General features: G+C 37.0%; 1 pseudogene; it reads left to right on the top strand.

Annotated features, from left to right (window-relative positions):
* The first annotated feature begins 3,777 nt into the window (after positions 1–3,777).
* Positions 3,778–7,124, top strand: LOC111148248 (annotated as a pseudogene).
* Positions 7,125–7,731: the final 607 nt, after the last annotated feature.

The raw sequence follows: 7,731 nt of genomic DNA, 5'->3' as shown, positions 1-7,731 counted from the left end.
GTTAAAGAGCTCTCAGAGTTAAAGAGCTTTACTGGAAGCCTCATCCATTGACTTTGCTGACATTTGATTAGACATCTCTCTTCTATTTATTTATTTTTTCAAAGATTTTATTTATTTATTTATTTGACAGAGATCACAAGTAGGCAGAGAGGCAGGCAGAGAGGGGGGGAAGCAGAGCAGAGAAGCTCAGCAGAGAACCCGATGCGGGGCTTGATACAAGGACCCTGAGATCATGACCTGAGCTGGAGGCAGAGGCTTAACCCACTGAGCCACCCAGATGCCCCCACATTTCTCTTTTTTTTTTTTTTAAGATTTTTATTTATTTATTAGACAGACAGAGATCACAAGCAGGCAGAGAGGCAGGCAGAGAGAGTGAGGGAAGCAGGCTCCCCGCCGAGCAGAGAGCCCGATGCGGGGCTCGATCCCAGGACCCTGAGATCATGACCTGAGCTGAAGGTAGAGGCTTTAACCCACTGAGCCACCCAGGTGCCCCCCAGCATCTCTCTTTTAAAGGGAAGGTGGGAAATGCTGCTTTTTCTGAGTACAGTGGCACCTTCGATAATACAGAGATTTCTTTAAAAGGAAAAGAGGTGAATGGATATGGGATCGGCAGCAAAGAGTATCTACTACTATACAAATAATACCAAACTACGAAAACTATACATAAATAACTGAAGTGTGAGTTCTGAGGAGGAGATTCTATGTTCTTTGTTCACTGATGTATCTCTAACACCTTAGTGTCTAGATCTTTTGTTTGATTGTTTGTTTTTGTTTTTTAGGTGTTATCATTTTTTTATTAACATATACTGTATTATTTGCCTCAGGGGTACAGGTCTGTGAATCATCAGGCTAACACACCTCACAGCACTCACCACAGCACATATCCTCCCCAATGTCCATAACCCAGCCACCCTCTCCCTACCCCCCCACACCCCAGCAACCCTCAGTTTGTTTTGTGAGATTAAGAGTCTCTTACGGTTTGTCTCCCTCCCCATCCCATCTTGTTTCATTGTTTCCTCCCTACCCCCAAACGCCCCAAGCAACCCTCAATTTGTTTTGTGAGATTAAGAGTCTCTTATGGTTTGTCTCCCTCCCGATCCCATCTTGTTTCATTTTTTTCTTCACTACCCCTCACGGCCCCCCACCCTGCCTCTCAAACTCCTCGTACCAGAGAGATCAATGATAATTGTCTTTCTCTGGTTGTTACTGCTTAGATCTTAATGAGTTATTCAATCCCAATGAATAAATGAATGAAGGAAGGAGGGAATTTCTGGTGTAATAATTGTCTTTAGATAAGCTGTAATTAGGTAGAATGTCTCTGGAGTTGTTCTGGTGTAACCATTTCCTTTTGAGTCGTATGGCTCCATGTCCTTCCAAGAGCATCATCCGTATCCCTTTTCAGGCTGATCCAGCCCAATTCACACCAACCCCTTACCCATGTGAAATTTGATAAGCTAACAGCATTTTGTTCCAAGTTTTGATTTTAAAAGTTTAGAGTACTCACCAATTATAATTTTATATAATAAGCTGTTTTTATTTCTATTTTCTAATGCAAAGGGATATACAAGTGCTGCAATTTCAGACTTAGCTTTCCAATTCTGTAAGTAAGTCTACTACTAAGGACGTTTTTTAAAGGTCTTTATTTGCCGCAGTGTCTTTGGCAAAAAGAGGACAACTCTACCTCTTATGCCCAGAAGTCTTGGGATCAAAGTTTCCTTTCCATGTCGATTGCCTATTAGCAGCAAAGGTTAAATGTAGTTGGGTTTTTACCTAACAGTGGTTTTCCTATTTTCATGTTCATCTGTGTTTAGGTTAAGGAAAGAGCATGTAAATATCTTTCTTGGAAATTATCATTTTTTTGTTGTTGTTGTTTCTGAACTGTCTGATTTTGACTAGGATGGGTATAGTATTTGTACTTTGTGGAGAAATGACCCCTAATTTTCTATGTCTTTCTATCTTTGTGTGTGTGTGTGTGTGTGTGTGTGTGTGTGTTATGTTAGTCACCATACAATACATCATTAGTTTTTGATGTGTTCCAAGATTCATTGTTTACATGTAACACCCAGTGCTCCATGCAATAAGTGTCCTCCTTAATACTTACCACCAGGCTCATCCATGCCCCCATCCTCCTCTCTTCTAAAACCCTCAGTTTGTTTCTCAGAGTCCACAGTTTCTCATGGTTCATCTCCCGCTCTGATTCCCCCCCTTCACTTTTCCTTTCCTTCTCCTGACCTCCTTCATGTTATTTCTTATGTTCCACAAGTGAAAATATATGATAATTGACTATTTCTGCTTGACTTATTTCACTCAGCATAATCTCCTCCAGTACCATCCATGTTGATGCAAAAATTGGGTATTCATCCTTTCTGATGGCTGAGTAATATTCCATTGTATATATGGACCACATCTTCTTTATCCATTCATTTGTTGAAGGGCATCTCGGCTCTTTCCACAGTTTGGCTATTGTGGATGTTAGCTGGTATGAACATTGGGGTACATATGGCCCTTCTTTTCACTACATCTGTATCTTTGGGGTAAATACCCAGTAGTTCAATTGCCAGATCATAGGCTAGCTGTATTTTTAATTTTTTGAGGAATCTCCACACTGTTTTCCAAAGTGGCTATACCAACTTGCATTCCCACCAACAGTGTAAGAGGGTTCCCCTTTCTCCACATCCTCTCCAACATTTACTGTTTCTTGCCTTGTTAATTTTTGCCATTCTAACAGGTATAAGGTGGTATCTCAATGTGGTTTTGATTTGAATTTCCCTGATGTCTAATGATGAATATTTTTTCATGTGTCTGCTAGCCATTGTGTGTCTTCATTGGATAAGTGTCTATTCTTGTCCTCTGCCCATATTATCAACAACAACAACAACAACAACAAAAGGTATTCAGACTGGCAGATAAGAAGTCAAACTCTCTCTATTTGCAGGTGACATGATACTTTATGTGAAAAACTCAAAAGTCTCCACCTGCAAATTACCAGAACTCATATAGCAATTCAGTAATGTGGCAGGATACAAAGTCAATGCACAGAAGTCAGTTGCTTTCTTATATGCTAACAATGAAACTGTAGGAAGGGAAATTTGAGAATCAGTACCATTTACAATAGCACCAGCAACCATAAGATACCTTGGAATAAACCTAACTAAAGAGGTAAAGGATCTATATGCAAGGAAGTACAGAACACTCATGAAAAAAATTGAACAAGTCACAAAGAAGATGGAAAAACTTCCCATGCTCATGGATGGGAAGAATAAACATTGTTAAAATGTTTATGTTGCCCAGAGCAATCTATATTTTCAACACCCTCCCAATCAAAATACCATCAGCATTTTTCAAAGTGCTGGAACAAACAATCCTAAAATTTGCATGGAAACAAATCGCCAGAATCGCCAAGGAAATGTTGGAAAAGAAAAACAAAGCTGGGGGCATTACGTTGCCTGATTTCAAGCTATATTACAAAGCTGTGATCACCAAAACAGCATGGTACTGGCACAAAAACAGACACATAGGCCGATGGAACAGAATAGAGAGCCCATTAACTAATTAATGAGCCCTTAACTCTATGGTCAAATAATCTTTGACCAAGCAGGAAAAAATATCTAGTGGAAAAAAGACAGTCACTTCAATAAATGGTGCTAGGAAAATTGGACAGCTATATATAGAAGAATGAAACTCGACCATTCTCTTACACCATACACAAAGATAAACTCAAAATGGGTGAAAGACCTCAATGTGAGACAGGAATCCATCAAAATCCTAGAGGAGAACATGGCAGTAACCTCTTCGACATCGGCCACAGCAACTTCTTTCAAGACACATCTCCAAAGGCAAGGGAAACAAAAGAGAAAATGATCTTTTGGGACTTTATCAAGATAAAAAGCTTCTGTACAGCAAAGGAAACAGTCAACAAAACAAAGAGGCAACCCACGGAATGGGAGAAGATATTCGTAAATAACACTACAGACAAAGGGCTAATAACTAAGATCTAGAAAGAACTTCTCAAACTCAACACCCTTTCTCTCTTTTTAAACTGTTCAAGTAGTCAGAGAATGAAGACAACTGTTGTATACACATAATGATAAGTTTTAAGGACTGAATGAAATTTATAATGGCTCAACATATATGCTCAACATCACCTTATTTTATGAGAGTGTTGTAACCACAGAAACTAGATTTCTTCACACACGTAACAACTTTGAAACTTTTTATGCATGCATTCATATAGAAGAAAATGATGGAGAAACAGAAATGTCACTAGGAGTGGTAATAAAGAATGAATGTAAGAAGGTGTGAGATATAAAGTAGGTGTCTTGGGCCTTTGGCATGGGATAAGAAAGCAAAGGAATGCAAGAGAGATGACTGTAGGGGAAAAAAAATAAAAGAAGCTCGGTAATTTGCTACCTACTTGATCTCAGAATTTGCTATTGATGTTATTTGTTGATGGAAAGAAAGTTTCTTTCAGGTGAACGTGTGAGCACTTTTTCTACTCATTCTCTTGAGGTTAGAAAAAAAGGAAGAAATGGTTTTACCAACTGGCAAATTAAGATACAACTTAAGTTTGATGTTTTGATGATTCTGACCTCTTAAATTAAACCAATGGTAGATGAACATTATCAAATAGGCATATTGTCTATAACTAATATTTTTCCATGTAGTATATGAGTGAGTTCTAGAGATAAAATTCAGTAGGATGTAAGTTCTACAGTTATAGATATTTTTATCTGCAACTTGAACACCTAGAAGGCTTCTTGGCCTATTATATACACTTGGTGAATATTTGGTAAGTGAATAAATAAAATCAGCAAAAAAGTGGCTCAATCCTTGATACCTAAAAGCAAAACATGCATTATCTATAATGTTTATCTAAGGTTAAAAAATAAATTATCCGCCTAATTAAGAAAAGCATGGATTATGTTAACTAGAAATGAAGTCTAGAATTAAGAATTCCAACCATACCTATCATATTTACTATAGAAATAATCTAATTTTTATTTTAAAGATTCAGTTGAAAGTATTTGACAATATCTTGCATAATGTTTATCACATAATAAGAGCACTTAAGTTTCTCTTCCTTTTTACTTTTCTTTTGAAAAAGCAAAGTGAGTTTTTAAAAATTTTAATGTAAAAGTAACTTTATTCATGTTATGAAGAGCTATCAATATTAGCCTGGAGTCCACATGATAAACAGAAAACCTAGGTTTTTGCATTAGACTAACAGAAACTTCAACTTAAAAGTGGGTGACCCTGGATAAACTGCTTGCCCTTTCTGAATTTGAACTTCCTCAGCTATAAAATGTAGATGATATCCATTCTCATAAATCAGTGTGGGGATGAAATGAGATGATACATCTGAAAATCACAACATTATATCAGGCGCACAGTAGATCTTCAGTAGATATTTTTAATTGTATCTTGTGACATGAAGTCATTAAATCTCACATAATATTTCAGCTCATCTGTTTTTAAAACCACAGAAAACATATGTGCAGTTGCTGGAATACAAAAATGTGATGTCATGTAACATTGTTTAATTAATGGTTCTTTGTTTTAGAAAGAAGGAATTTTGAAGGCTAAAGCCCCAAATTTGACCCAGAACTCATAGTAATTCTCTGATAGGCAAATAATGAATGACTTGAGAAGTTCAGCACTGTTTTACATGGCTACAAAGTAAAAGATGATCAAACAGTGACAATAGAAAAAATGGTGTGAGGTGAATAATCTTACTGCAGAAAATTTTCTCAAGCCATTTGATTTTCAAGAGAACATATGACCTATCAGATTCATTGAACCAGTCAATGACTGCCTTATTTCAAGTCAATCAAAAGTGATGTGTTTATAGTGCCAGAAATTATGCCTAGAAAGTATTCGACATTTCATACTGAGTCACTCATGTTTTCCCTAGTATATATTCACATTGATAAACTGATTACATGAAATATACACATATACTGAACAAAACTTTCTCAGAAAATGAGTGGTTCAATGAAACATTATTGTTAATTTGACACTTCACACTTAACCCATGTTTCCCATTTTAAACCAAAAAAAAGGCGAGAGAGTAATAAAATATTCATTAACTCCACTGAAGCCCATTTATAGCAGATGGTCTCTGGAGGGTAAATTTCAAAACATTTGCTAGAGAACACTGTGCAAAGTATGCAGTTGTCCTGACATAGCAACTAGTGTGAAGAACAGCAAACACAATAGTTGTTAATAGTAAGGGAGTAAGTGAATCACAGTGCAGCTTCCTTTTGTCATTTAGTTTAAGAAAAGTTGTCGCATTTGCTGTTGTTTTTCATTTGGGGGATTTTATAGGTAGGTAATAAAAGCACAAGGTATATCCATAGTCTCGTCGATATTATGGTAATTCCTAAAAATTCTTAATAACTCTTCTTTCAGTATTCTTTAAGTTCTTAGAGAATTAAAATATTTGGGAACATATGGCTAAGGTAATCACCCACAGGTTTGTGGGGTAGAAGGAAGGAAAGGAAGGAGGTAAATTATATATATGTAGATGAATGAATGGAGAGTTGGATGGATGGGTGTGTGGATAAAGACGGATTGATAACTAGATATTAAAAATATCAGAAGTACACACACGTGCTTAGTATCCACCTCGGTCCCAGCACCTTAGTGGTCTGGAGTTCGGGCACGGATGATGTTTCTCTCATCTTTACTCAGGCCCTCCTTGAAAGCCTGTTTGTGCCTAGTGTCCTGTGCACATGCCTTGCAAACAATGGCACCGTGAGTCTGACTTCAAGGTACGGGTTGAATACATCGTGACAGTTACCATTGCTGCGGAGATAGCTACGAGTCATTATGTAGCCTACAAAAGATTTTATGTTAAAGATCATCAGGACAAATCTATGGTAAAAACCTTCACATCCAGAAAGACAGCCCCAAGATACTACCTGCTTTTGACATGGAGGACTTGGAAAGGTGTGTACTGCCGTTGTTGGAAGTCCCAAAATTTCCCATTCTGTGATGGGTTTCACACAAAACACAATGAAGAGACTGGAGACAACTTGGGATCTCTAATCATTAAGGGAAAAAGGAAACTTAAGTGGATAGTCTTCATGATCCAAACCAACGTGTCATATTACCTGATTGATTAATTAGAATGACTATTTCTTCTGTCTAATTCACCCCCTCTGGGTTCTAGATGTAGTATATTGCAAACTACAGCTTTCATATTTGTTGAGTTGTATATCCTTATAAGGTATATGATTGCAAATATTATCTCACATTCCATAGGTTGCTTTTTCAATTTGGCTGATTGTGTCCTTTGATGTGCAGGAGTTTTTAAGTTTGATGTAGTGTTGTTTATTTTTTCTATGTTAACTGTGCTTTTGGTGTCACAGCCAAGAAATCTTTGCCAAATGCAACGTCCTGAAACTTTATCCCCTTGTTTTCTTCTAGGAGTTTTATGGTTTTGGTCTTAAATGTAGGTTTTTAATCCATTTGAGTTACGTTTTGTAAGATAGGGGTCCACTTCATTCTTTGCATGTAGATACTGCAATTTTCTTTCTCTCTCTCCACCTCCATCCCCAGGCATTTACATGAAAAGGATATTTTGATTTTTTTTAAAAAATCATTGCCTTCTATGACTTCATATTTCTCATACTTGCATCTATTGCTTGACATACTACCATCAGCTTCAATGAACTTTATTGTAATACAGTAATCAAAGACTAGCATAGTGGATGGACAATAACAGAAGAA

This window comes from Enhydra lutris, unplaced genomic scaffold (assembly GCF_002288905.1).
Source record: "Enhydra lutris kenyoni isolate GAN:26980312 unplaced genomic scaffold, ASM228890v2 scaffoldscaffold19, whole genome shotgun sequence".
Classification (NCBI taxonomy): domain Eukaryota; kingdom Metazoa; phylum Chordata; class Mammalia; order Carnivora; family Mustelidae; genus Enhydra; species Enhydra lutris.
The sequence above is the reverse complement of the archived record's forward strand: the minus strand, read 5'-3'. Positions and strand labels throughout refer to the sequence as shown.